Below are 13016 nucleotides of genomic sequence, written 5' to 3'. Positions count from 1 at the left end.
AGTCTGTTTGTTGATGATGCCACGGTAACGAAAGATAGAGGAAGGAGACTTTTCAAGACTACAATACAACCGATAAGTTCTATATTTGGGTCAGGAATGGAATTTAATGGTAATGACAAGGAGACTTAGCAGGCAATATAAAATGGGAAGTCATGACATTAAAATGGCACAAGAAAAATTATTTAGGAGTTACCTTTGAAAACAACTTGTCCCCATAGAAAGACATGAGCAAGATAAGAAGAGAAACATCTGAGCTACCAACAACATACGGGTTGTGGCCCACGACCGACGTGGATATGATGAAGCAGCTGATCGTCAGTGTTGTGCGCACTACCTGCTAAAAGTAGTGGCACTACCGCTACCACTACTTCAGTCAAATTGTAGTGGCACTACCACTACAGCTACTCATTTCTAAACGTAGTGCACTACCGCTACTCCTGCCGCTGCCGATACTTGTGAACAATAAGTACTGAAAAAACATAATTCTTTTTTATACATATTGTTACGTTCCACGTCCTTGATAGAGTACTGAGTAAGTCACTTTACACTTCCTGTACGTGAGGCTAGAAGATTCACTCACCTCCCTCTGCTGTGCTAGTTGACTCGCCCAGTGTTTACCAGTTTCCAAGGCTTCGTGAGCCGTGATCAGGAATATCCACGAGTGACTAATCACTTACTGATACCTTAGAAGGTGTGTCCATGGCAGGGAAAGGCAGGAGTACACTTTCTTGACATTTATTGCGCCAAGCAGGAGGATACTGTACGTCTGACTCTCGTTGTTGCTACCCAAACACTGCTACCCATGCCTCGAGGCGGGCGACTGAGAGGATACATAGCCCTGCTTTCCCCTTGGCTCTCACTCAATCGCTCTTTACACAGTTTCACTATCTTCCTCAGCTGTTTCACTGTCACAAGTTGAATGATCTGCTTGCCGTGCTCGAGTGTCCACTTCTTGGCTACCAGTAGAAGATTCAGGTTCTGGTTGAAGATCACTGTATTCCATGACTGACTATGGTTCAGATACATGACAATAGACAAAAAAACACCGGACCACAGGTAGGCAGCCAGCCACACCTCCAGTCGCAGATTCACTACTGAGCGAGCGTTAGGTGACTGACAAGAGTGAAGGGCCGCGGCTCAGCCCACTGAACTGTACATGTTTCATTCGCGTTTTCATCACGTACGTAGTTGGTCCGCCCTGAGTAGGAGCAGCGAGTAGTGATGAGCCCTACCTAAAAATGTAGTGCCTCTACCGTTTTTGCCGCTCTTTCTTAAAAAGAGTGGCACTACCGATACAGCTACTAAAAAAGTAGCATCACTACTAGTAGTGCCGCTACTCCCAACACTGCTGATAGTGTCAGTGATTCCTCCAACACTGGCATGTGATGAGATGGTTTGGGCGCTACACAGAAAGAAAAATCTTAGGAAAACAGAAAGAATCCAGAGAGGACCGACAAAAATGTTGCCAAGCTTAAGACATGACACATGAGGAGAGATTGGAAAGAATGGGTTTGCCTTCCTTGGAGAAGAGAAGTGAAAGAGATCTCATTGCAGTGTTCAGGGCAGTGAAGGAAATGGAAATTATTGACAAGAATGACCTGTTTATGTAGGACACTAGAAACACAAAGAGGTCACAGAAAAAAATTTGAAGACAAAGAAACACAGCTTTCCTCATAGATGCACTGACACCTGGAATGACCTCGAAAACATGATAGTTTAAGCCAAAAATATTCATCCATTCTATAATAAACTTGATAAACTGAAGCTTGGAGATGGGACCCCCTCAGTGCAGCTTGCTTCCTACATATCACAGCTAGGTAAATATATCCACACAGGGTCATCCAATCTAGAAGAGGATGTAGAAAAACTATTTCTTAACCCCTTGACTGCAATTTCCTACAAGAGGACATCACCAAGCTACAGGAATAAAACAAAAACTGGCTGCTACAATTCAATTGACAATACTCAGCTGTCACCTTCTTCAACACTAAACATCCTCAGTCTATCCTTAACTCAAAATCTCAACTGGAAACTTCATATCTCTTCTCTTACTAAATCAGCTTCCTCGAGGCTGGGCGTTCTGTACCGTCTCTGCCAGTTCTTCTCCCCCGCACAGTTGCTATCCATTTACAGGGGCCTTGTCCGCCCTCGTACGGAGTATGCATCTCACGTGTTGGGGAGCTCCCCTCACACAGCTCTCTTGGACAGAGTGGAGTCTAAGGCTCTTCATCTCATCAGCTCTCCTCCTCTTACTGATAGTCTTCTACCTCTTAAATTTCGCCGCCATGTTGCCTCTCTTTCTATCTTCTATCGATATTTTCATGCTGACTGCTCTTCTGAACTTGCTAACTGCATGCCTCCCCTCTTCCCGCGGCCTCGCCACACACGACTTTCTACTCAATCTCATCCCTTTACTATCCAAATCCCTTACGCATGAGTTAACCAGCATCTTCACTCTTTCATCCCTCACGCTGGTAAACTCTGGAACAATCTTCCTTCATCTGTATTTCCTCCTGCCTATGACTTGAACTCTTTCAAGAGGAGGGTATCAGGACACCTCTCCTCCCGGAATTGACCTATCTTTCGGCCACTCCTCTAACTCTTTTTAGGAGCAGTGAGTAGCAGGCTTTTTTTTCATATTTGTTTAATTTTTTATGCCCTTGAGCTGACTCTTTCGCTGTAAAAAAAAAAAATAAATAAATAAAAATGTAGTCATGCACCTTGGGAGGGAATATCCAACATACCAATACCACACGGGAAACACTCCACTATCCACCGCAGAGGCAGAGAAAGACCTGAGAGTATATGATACCAGGCTACCAGTGAAAGCCAAATCCATGCCAATCGCAGCAGACGGGTTAAAGGAAGAAGAGCCTGATATTTTATGCTTTTCCAAGCAAATTTGTATAAGAAGTATATAAAGATGATGAAATTACACATGTAGGAAAGGCAAAGGACATGTGAATTCATTTTAAGATTAATGCAAATTTTTAGCACAAATGATTCTGTTCTTGTGAATATGAGCATGCATGAAGCCATTGGTGGCCTCTAATACTTTTATCGAGTTTTTAGAGGCAGGAGCGATGGCCAGAGGGCGGCAGAAGAGAAAGGAATGTATGAGACTGGTGTCTATTAATGTAAATGGTTTAGGTGGTGAGGAAAAGAGGAGAGTGATGATTGAAAATTTTGTAAATGGTAGAGTGGATGTGTTGGGAGTGAGTGAAACACATATTCGAGGAACTGGTGTGAGTGATGGTAGAGAGGGTACTTGGGAGGGTGTGCCTGGGGGGGGTGTATGGACGGGGATAGATGAGAAGTATGGAGGCAGGAGTAAGGAAGGATGTGCTATTGTGATGTCTGAAAGAGTGTGGAATGGTGTGACTGATTATGGTTGGAAGGGATCAAGAATTGTGTGGGTGGAAGGAAAAGTAGGTTTAGTAAAGTATGCATGGGTGTATATTTATGCACCAGTAAATGTGAAAAGTAAAAAAGGACTGAGAGAAAGGGAAGATTTTTGGGAGGAAGTGAATGCATGTTTGAAGAGTTTTGAGAAAGAAAGGAAACTTATTATGATGGGAGATATGAATGCTAAAGTGGGTGATGAATGTGTGATGGATGTGGTGGGAAAATGGGGGATACCTGGGAAGAATGAAAATGGAGAGTGCCTGGTGGATGTCTGTGCTGAGAGGGGAATGTTCCTAGCGAACACCTTCTTTCAGCACAAGAATATCCACCAATACACATGGAGGAGGGGAGAAGATAATGAGCAAAAAGGATTGATTGATTATGTGGCAGTAGATGAAAGGCTTAGAAAAGAAATTTGTGACGCAAAGGTAGTAAGAAGAATGTTCGATGGATCTGACCATCTTGCAGTGCTGGCAAAGTTAAAGCTGAAAGAAAAGTGGGTGTTTGAAAAGAAAGGTGAAGTAAAAAAGGAAATACTGAAGATAGAAAAGTTACAGGAAAAAGAAATAAAAGATGAGTATAACCATGAAATGGCAGAGGCCTTAAGTGAAAAATGGGAAAGTGTAAAAGATAGTACAAATATTGAAAACGTTTTTGGAACATTTAAAGAAATAATGGTAACTACAACAAAAAAAGTGTTAGGGATGAAAGTGGTGAGAGATGGAAAAAGAAAAGGAAATTCATGGTGGACAGAAGAGATAAGGAGGATAGTAAAAGAGAAAAGGGAACTTTTTAAGAAAACACAAGAAAGAAATGTGTCTGAACAAGTAAAAAGGGAAAGGAAAAAGAAATATAGAGAATGCAAAATGAAATTAAAACAAGCAGTAAAAGAAAGTAAGAAGAGAGTTGATGAAGACTTTGGAAAAAGACGAAGTGAAAAATATAAAGGGAACAGGAAATCATATTGGAAAGAAGTAAAAAACGAAAGAAATGCAGAAAATATCTCCTCAAGTAAAATAAATGAAGTTATGGATGAGAATGGCAAGATGTTGAAAGACGGGGAAGCTGCGAAAGAGAGATGGAGAGAATATTTCAAAAACTTAATGAATTTTGAGGATGGACGTCCAGCAGCTGTAACAGCAGCAGTTTTAAGTAGAGGCAGAGGAAGAGTATATAAAGAAAGAAGTATAACATATGAAGAAGTAAAGCAGGCAATAAAAAGATTAAAAAATGGAAAGGCAGCAGGAATTGATGGAATCACAGCAGAAATGTTGAAGTGTGGAGGAGATGAAGTCGTGAAATGGAAGGTCAAGATATGTGAAGTAGCATGGGCAGGGGGGTGCCAGCAGACTGGACAAAAGCCATCATTGTCCCAGTTTACAAGGGGAAGGGCAGGAGAGGGGAATGTGGGAGCTATAGAGGTATTAGTCTCCTGAGTATACCCGAAAAGGTATATGGAAAAGTCATAATAGAGAGGGTGCAAAGACTTACAGAAGAGAAAATCAGTGAAGAACAAGGAGGCTTCAGGAAAGGAAGGGGATGCGTGGATCAGATATTTGCCTTCAGGATGGTAGTAGAAAAAAATATTAGCAAAAGGAAAGAAACTATACACTGCCTTCATGGATTTGGAAAAAGCTTATGACAGAGTTGATTGGATTGCATTGTGGGATGTTTTAAAGATTTATGGTGTGGGAGGGAAACTGCTTAGTGCAATAAAGTCTTTCTATGAGGATGCATCTGCATGTGTCAAAATTACTGGAGAAACAAGTGAACATTTTGAGATAAAAGTGGGCTTAAGACAAGGGTTCGTCATGTCACCATGGTTATTCAATATTTATATGGATGGTATTGTTAGAGAAATGAAGGGCAAAGTTGGGGATGTTGGAGTAAGACTGTTCGATGAGGGAAGGAAGAGGGTACTGAATTCGATACTGTTTGCTGATGACACGGTGCTCATTGAAGAAAATGAAAGTGACCTACAAAATTTGGTCAGTGTTTTTGATAGTCTGTAATAGGAGAAAGCTGAAAGTAAATGTCAACAAAAGTAAAGTGATGGTTTGTGAGATAAGTAGAAGTGAGGTTGTAGATTTTGTATGCCCATATAGAGTGGGAATTGAATGTGAAAAAGAATGCAAAATAATTTTGAATGGTGAAGAAATGGAGGTGGTCAATGAGTTCAAGTACCTTGGATCAGTTATGTGTAAGCATGGTGGTATGGAGGGAGAGATAAGAGAAAGGGCATTGCAAGGAAGAAGGGTGGTAGGGTCTTTGGGACGAATCATGAATGGCAGAAGTGTGAGCATGGAGGTAAAGAGGGATTTGAGAAATACAATAACAGTACCAACCCTCACATATACAAGTGAAACGTGGCCCTGGAATGAAAGTCAGAGGTCTAGAGTGCAGGCAGTGGAAATGAGTTATTTGAGGAGTGCTTGTGGTGTGAGTAGAATGGATGGAATGAGTAATGAAAGTGTGTACGAGCATTTTGGAATGTGTCACATGGGTGAAGGGAAGAAGTGTGGAGTGGTGGAAGAAGTGAAGCGACAGACTTTAAAGTGGTTTGGCCGCACGGAGCGAATGGAGGAGAGTAAGATGACCAGAAGGGTGTATGTGAGTGAGATAGAGGGAGAGAATGCTAGAGGATGACCTCCAGTGAAATGGAGGGATTGGGTGCAAGAGTACGTTAGGGAGAGGGGGGAAAGATCCTTGAGAAACTTTGAGCAGGCAAGGAGGGAGTGTCTGGATAGAGAAAGTTGGAAGCTCTTCTGCCGTGGCCATCCCCTGGTGGGAGCTCCTAGGAGCAGGTGTCGATGAAATGATGATGATGAAGCCATAAGTGAATGCTGAAGGTTTCTTAAACATCCCCAGATCATTGTCTGTTTCCTGTGACACTATCAAGACTGGTGCAGGCCCTATCATCTGTAGCCTGCTTAGGCTTCAATCTCACTAAAGATTTTATTCACAGTCTAGTACACAATCAAATACACTTGCTAAGCCATTCTTCAACCAGTCTCCAGCCAACAGGTTTTGCCAGATGCCTTACCCTGTACACAAGGATGGCTGAGTGGAACAGGGCGAGACGGAAGAGTGGCATATGATGAATTACTCCAAAACTGATTAATCCCCAGACTCATTCCCACCGGGGTCAAATCCATCAGTGTTACAGGTTGATACCACATCATCACCTCCCTGTGAAAGGATCAAAATCACATCAGGAACATAAACTGGTAGGCTTTCAAAATATAAGAGTGAAAGCTTGAACAGAGCTAACAGTAACATTAAAGTTGAACTGAAACATCTTAAACCTATGAAATAGGAAAGAGTATCATAGCATGATGTGAAATCGCATCTTGTTGGCATATTTCATCTTAGAAGCACAGTTATGGCCTATCTGTATTTCTAAGGTTGACAGTTTCAATCTCAGGGAAATGGTATGCATGCACACATGCATGCATGCACACACTGGCAGAGTGCATTCAAAGATATTGTTGAAAAATTAGCTTAAATATCCATCACAAGTTGATTTTTATGTACGTATTCACTAACTAGAAATGAGCAGGTGCCACATCTATCCAAATTCCCGCTTTGTTGGTGGACAGTTGAAAAGATACTGACTATAGTGATACTTGGTTAAGTCAGGAGTTGACAAATACTTTCTCCTTGAACGTATATTTGCATGTGAATGAGAATACTTTGATTTCCATCAATAAATATTCAAATAAAAATACGAATATACCCAAATATGATATTTGAATGTTGTCAAATACTATTACCAAATACAAATACTCCCTCCCTGGCAGGTACTGAATACTGGATATTGCCGAACCCAGTGTGTATGGTAAATTTCCGGGACCAGACCCTGACCCCGGAAGAGTAGCAAATTCCTTCTCAGACTTTTTTGGTTTCTGGACATGTGTTTTTCCCTGTTAGTCCGGGAAACTGAGGGTCGAGTGTACTTTGCAATTGCTTATTTGTACTGATTTACATTTAACCCTTTTGGTACGCAACGAGTCATGCCCTCCGATCCCCCTGTGCACGGTGGGGCAGGGGGGTGTGGGGTCTTTCTTTACCTCCACATCTCTGTAACTATGCATTGTAGCAAATATTCAAGCATATCATTGGAAAGACAAAGGCAAACACAATACAACTAACTTATTATCATTGCCATGTTTAATATGATGCCTGAGTAAACGCGATATAAATTTTTTCATATGTAAGATTTTATTTTCCATCATATCTAAAAAAAAACACTACAATATTACATTTAGTATAGTTTAGTAAATTATTCTCGCTATCACTTGGAGGTTGTGACAGCCAACTTGACAAGACGCAATTCATCCCGTTCTGGTGACTCATAGCATCAGCTGTTTCATGTATGTGGGTGTTGTTGTGTAGTAGGTGGTGGTGGGGGTGAGGACAGCCCACTATATGATGTGGACCAATCAGAAGAAAGATAAAACGGAGTGTGGAAGTGTTGGAACATGTAGTGTGAGCGGGATATTCAAAACTGATCAATGGTTGGAGTAGGTAGGAAGACAATTACCGAACGGGCGCAAGCCACTCCCGGTGAGGCATATATGGGAAGTGAGGAGGGTGCTGAAGCCCTCCAAAGACCCTTCCCATTACCTCACTAACCGTTTCCCTATTGTCTCATCTACAGCAGAGAGTAGTTCAGCATGCTCTCTAGAGACAGATCCTCTTCTATCCACACCACACTACATTCACACAACACACACACCTTCACACCTTTTCCCAAAATTCAAAATTCAAAATGGCGTTCAATAACCATGCCTCGGAGTCCCCGCCTGGGGGGGGGGGACCACAAATTCCCCCAGAGAGGACTCCCTTTCTGGCTGCCGATCTGAGAGGTGATTTGATAACTCCTCAAGCCTTTTTCTTATAAATTTATGCAACATTCGCGGTCTTCGTTCTAATTTTCATTCTGTGAAACATCATCTCTCCTCCTCTAAACCTCACCTTCTCTTCCTCACCGAAACACAGGTTTCTGAGGCTACTGACAGCAACCTCTACTCTGTTCCCTCCTATTATCTCTATCCTAAATTTCAATCCAAAGCTGGATGTTGCGCCTACGTGCGCAACGACATCACTTGCTCTCGTGCCCACGACCTTGACTCTTCTGAATTTTCCACCATCTGGCTAAGACTTCATTGTCATTCTACTACTAAATACATCTGTGCTGTTTATCTCTCTCCTAACTCTACTAACTATGTAAAATTCTTTGACTATTTGAACTCTAAAGTGGAGCACATCTTGACCCACTCTTCCTTCGCTGAAATCTCCATCTTGGGAGATTTCAATGTTCACCACCAGCTTTGGCTTTCATCCTCATTCACTGACCAGCCTGGTGAACAAGCCTACAACTTTGCTCTCCTCAATGACCTAGAGCAGTTGGTTCAGCACCCTACTCGTATTCCCGACCGTCTTGGGGACAGGCCCAACATTCTAGATCTCTTCCTTACCTCTAACCCTTCTGCTTACTCTGTCAAGCTGTTCTCTCCGTTGGGCTCGTCCGATCATAACCTTATTTCTGTATCCTGTCCTATCGCTCCTGTACATCCTCTTGACCTACCAAAGAGGCGATGCTTCTGGCATTTTGCTTCAGCTCGGTGGGACGACCTGAGGATGTACTTTTCTGATTTCCCTTGGAATGATTACTGCTTCCAGGATAGAGATCCCTCTGTGTGTGCCCAGCGCATCACAGAGGTGATTGTTTCTGGAATGGAGGCATACATTCCACATACTTTCTCTACTCCACATGCTAAAAAGCCTTGGTTTAATCACGCTTGTTCTCATGCTGTCAAAGATAGAGAGGCAGCTCACAAAAGGTACCAGGGCCTTTGAACTCCCGCTAACCATAATCTTTACATTTCTGCCTGGAATCATGCTAAATCTATTCTCCGACTAACCAAAAACTCCTTCATTAATAGAAAATGCCAAAACCTTGCTTTCTCTAATTCTTCCCGTGACTTCTGGCATCTAGCCAAAAATATCTCCTCCAATTTCACTGCTTCCTCTTTCCCTCCTCTCCTTAACCCTGACGGCAGCACTGCCATCTCATCTATCTCTAAGGCTGAACTCTTCGCTCAAACTTTCTGTAAGAACTCCACCCTGGACGATTCTGGGCATATTCCTCCTACTCATCCCCCCTCTGACTCCTTTATGCCTATAATTAAGATTCTTCCTAATGATGTTTTCTATTCCCTCTCTGGCCTCAACTCTCAGAAGGCTTATGGACCTGATGGAGTGCCTCCTATTTTCCTTAAAAACTGTGCTTCCGTGCTGTCACCCTGCCTGGTCAAACTCTTTCGCCTCTGCCTGTCAACATCTACCTTTCTTTCCTGCTGGAAGTATGCCTTCATACAGCCTGTGCCTAAGAAGGGTGACCGTTCCAATCCCTCAAACTACCGTCCTATAGCTTTGCTTTCTTGTCTATCTAAAGCTTTTGAATCAATCCTTAACCGGAAGATTCAAAAGCACCTTTTCACTTTTGACCTTCTATCTGATCGCCAGTATGGGTTCCGCAAGGGGCGTTCTACTGGTGATCTCCTTGCCTTCCTAACTGATTCTTGGTCATCCTCTCTTAGCCGTTTCGGTGAAACCTTTGCTATAGCGCTGGACATATCAAAAGCCTTTGACAGGGTCTGGCACAAATCTTTGCTTTCCAAACTACCCTGCTATGGTTTCTATCCTTCTCTCTGTACCTTCATCTCCAGTTTCCTCTCTGGCTGTTCTATTTCTGCTGTGGTAGATGGTCGCTGTTCTTTCATTAAACCTATTAATAGTGGTATTCCGCAGGGTTCTGTTCTATCTCCCACTCTCTTTCTGTTGTTCATTGATGATGATCTTTCCAAAACGAACTGTCCTATCCATTCTTACGCTGATGACTCCACTCTGCATTACTCAACTTCTTTTAATAGAAGAACCACCCAACAGGAACTAAATGATTCCGGGCTGGAGGGAGCAGAACGCTTAGCCTCAGACCTTACTATTATTTCTGATTGGGGCAAGAAGAACTTGGTGTCCTTTAACGCTTAAAAAACACAGTTTCTCCACCTATCCACTCGACACAATCTTCCAAACAACTATCCCCTATTCTTTGACAACACCCAGCTATCACCTTCCTCAACACTAAACATCCTCGGTCTATCCTTAACTCAAAATCTCAACTGGAAACTTCATATCTCTTCTCTTACTAAATCAGCTTCCTCGAGGCTGGGCGTTCTGTACCGTCTCTGCCAGTTCTTCTCCCTTGCAGAGTTGCTATCCATTTACAGGGGCCTTGTCTGCCCTCGTATGGAGTATGCATCTCACGTGTGGGGGGGGCTCCACTCACACAGCTCTCTTGGACAGAGTGGAGTCTAAGGCTCTTCGTCTCATCAGCTCTCCTCCTCTTACTGATACTCTTCTACCTCTTAAATTTCGCCACCAGGTTGCCTCTTTTTCTATCTTCTATCGATATTTTCATGCTGACTGCTCTTCTGAACTTGCTAACTGCCTGCCTCCCCCCCTCCCGCGGCCTTGCAACACACGACTTTCTACTCAAGCTCATCCCTTAACTGTCCAAATCCCTTACGCAAGAGTTAACCAGCATCTTCACTCTTTCATCCCTCACGCTGGTAAACTCTGGAACAATCTTCCTTCATCTGTATTTCCTCCTGCCTATGACTTGAACTCTTTCAAGAGGAGGGTATCAGGACACCTCTTCTCCCGAAATTGACCTATCTTTCGGCCACTCCTCTAACTCTTTTTAGGAGCAGTGAGTAGCGGGCTTTTTTTTCACATTTGTTACCTTTTTTTATGCCCTTTAACTGACTCGTCTGCCGTAAAAATTAAAAAAAATTGTCACAGCAACAATTTAGCACCACCAGCACAGACCGAACGGCACTGCTGTGATGATTTAGCACTGAAGGGGTTAAAACTGCTAAATTATGAAAATCAAAGACAAAAAGAAAACAAAAAATCAAAAATAACCCAAGAAAAAAAGACCCTAAAAAACAATGGGTTGGTTTAAAAAAAGGGAGAGGGGTTCCAACCCTGCTCTAAACCTTCATTAGCATAGAGGATGAGGAAAGGGGCTGCTCAATAGTTAGATATATTTCTCTATCTTATAGACAGAAAAAGGGAATAGTTTAATTAATTTTCAAATTCACCGATGGGTTAAATTTGTTAGCACCAGATCCAACTTGTAATGACTCACCCAAAACTAGCTTTCTTGACATGCATGATATGGCTCATGTTCTGCTTACAACCGCCGCCGCCCTCACCACCACGTCAATGCCTTTGCCCTTGCCCTCGTCACCTTGTTGAAAGTCTTTTTCCATTTCTTATCGACTTGAGATGAGGCGACAAGGGCGAGGTAGTGGCGGTGAGACCCTGCGGGCACCGGAGCTTGTAAACAAATCAAAGCATGAGGGGTGGCTTCTGTGTCGGGAAAGCTAGTTTTGGGCGAGTACGCGGGATAGGTATAGCACTGTACTGTAACAAGTTTACATAAAATACTGTAGTTTATAGTATTTATATAGTACTGTGACTAGGCCTGATAAGGGAGCCTCCCATAACCCACTTGGCGAGTGGGATACCTCTTTGGCCGACTCGGTAAGGAGTGGCTCCCCCGTCATGTTGGTCGCGGGTTCAATCCCAGGCAGCCGGCGAATACCCTGATCTTGATTAATTTCTCGTGTGTTTCGATACACGCAGAGGACGTGTTGGGAAATAGAGGAGATAGAAAAATATGCTCTCGGGGCATGACATTTATACCTGATGAATGAACCACTTTATGATACTCTATGCTGCTCTCAGTTAATGGAAGTGATTTATGTGTGAAATTGCTCTCATTGTCTTTTGTGGGTCTAGAGGCTTCTTTTGTGGGGTACTCCAGTCACTGAAATTCTCTATTCACGGGGTTCCGTGTTCCTTAACCCCTTCAAATTAAGGGGGACAGCTGTAATACACACTATACAATTTGTTTCATTTTTTAACACATGATGATTAACAAGGAACAAAATTTGCTTTACTACGGATCAGCTGAGACGTAAATGGTGGAGATAGCTGGGTAGACTCACTCCGCCTTTGCTCGGCTCACATGCTAGTCAACTGATGTCTGCTAGAGCTGACAGTGTGCTCGTATAATAGACTGTAGTAGGCCTATAAGCTGGTAAAGTAGTAACTGTAGCATGAGCATTGAACAGCTTGAACTCTACAGGCAGCTGAGGCAGAACCATGGGTGGGCTGCAGCATGTTCAGTTCACCTGTTAGCCTGCAACCCTCCCCGTAGGTGGGGGGGGAGGGGGAGTCAAACCAGAGAGTCAGTCAGCTGAGGACAACAAAAAATAGTCCCACAACAGCTCCCTCACATTATTCATGTAGCAGCTCCTATAAGTAACCACATACAAGAAACAGAAATCATAGTTGAACAAAACACTCGTAGAAGGTAAGAAGACGCAGCAGAGGTGACACTGGCCATACTTGTTTTACCTCTTCAACATTTCCTTTGTTTACAAACATATGAACGCAAGGGGTCTGCAAGAAGCCCACTGGCCTATACTTGGCAGCCCCTGTCCACCCACCGCGAGTGGCAGTGCAGCTCCTAT

The 13016-nt window shown here is 43.1% G+C and overlaps 1 protein-coding gene across 3 annotated transcripts in view; it reads right to left on the bottom strand.

Moving 5' to 3' along the window:
* LOC126983631 (ankyrin repeat and IBR domain-containing protein 1-like) overlaps nucleotides 1-13016 on the bottom strand; it is a 109300-nt gene that overhangs the window by 88830 nt on the left and 7454 nt on the right. Inside the window, exon 2 of one of the 3 annotated variants that reach the window (XM_050836508.1) lies at nucleotides 6449-6594. The exons of 1 other annotated variant lie outside the window; for it this stretch is intronic. The gene's annotated coding sequence lies outside the window, so the exon portion shown is untranslated. Of the gene's footprint in view, nucleotides 1-2052; nucleotides 2180-6448; nucleotides 6595-13016 lie in introns of those variants that run through there. One more of the 3 variants, XM_050836512.1, reaches the window with a different exon arrangement.

This window comes from Eriocheir sinensis, chromosome 5 (genome assembly GCF_024679095.1).
Source record: "Eriocheir sinensis breed Jianghai 21 chromosome 5, ASM2467909v1, whole genome shotgun sequence".
Lineage (NCBI taxonomy): Eukaryota > Metazoa > Arthropoda > Malacostraca > Decapoda > Varunidae > Eriocheir > Eriocheir sinensis.
This window is presented reverse-complemented; position numbering and strand designations above follow the sequence as displayed.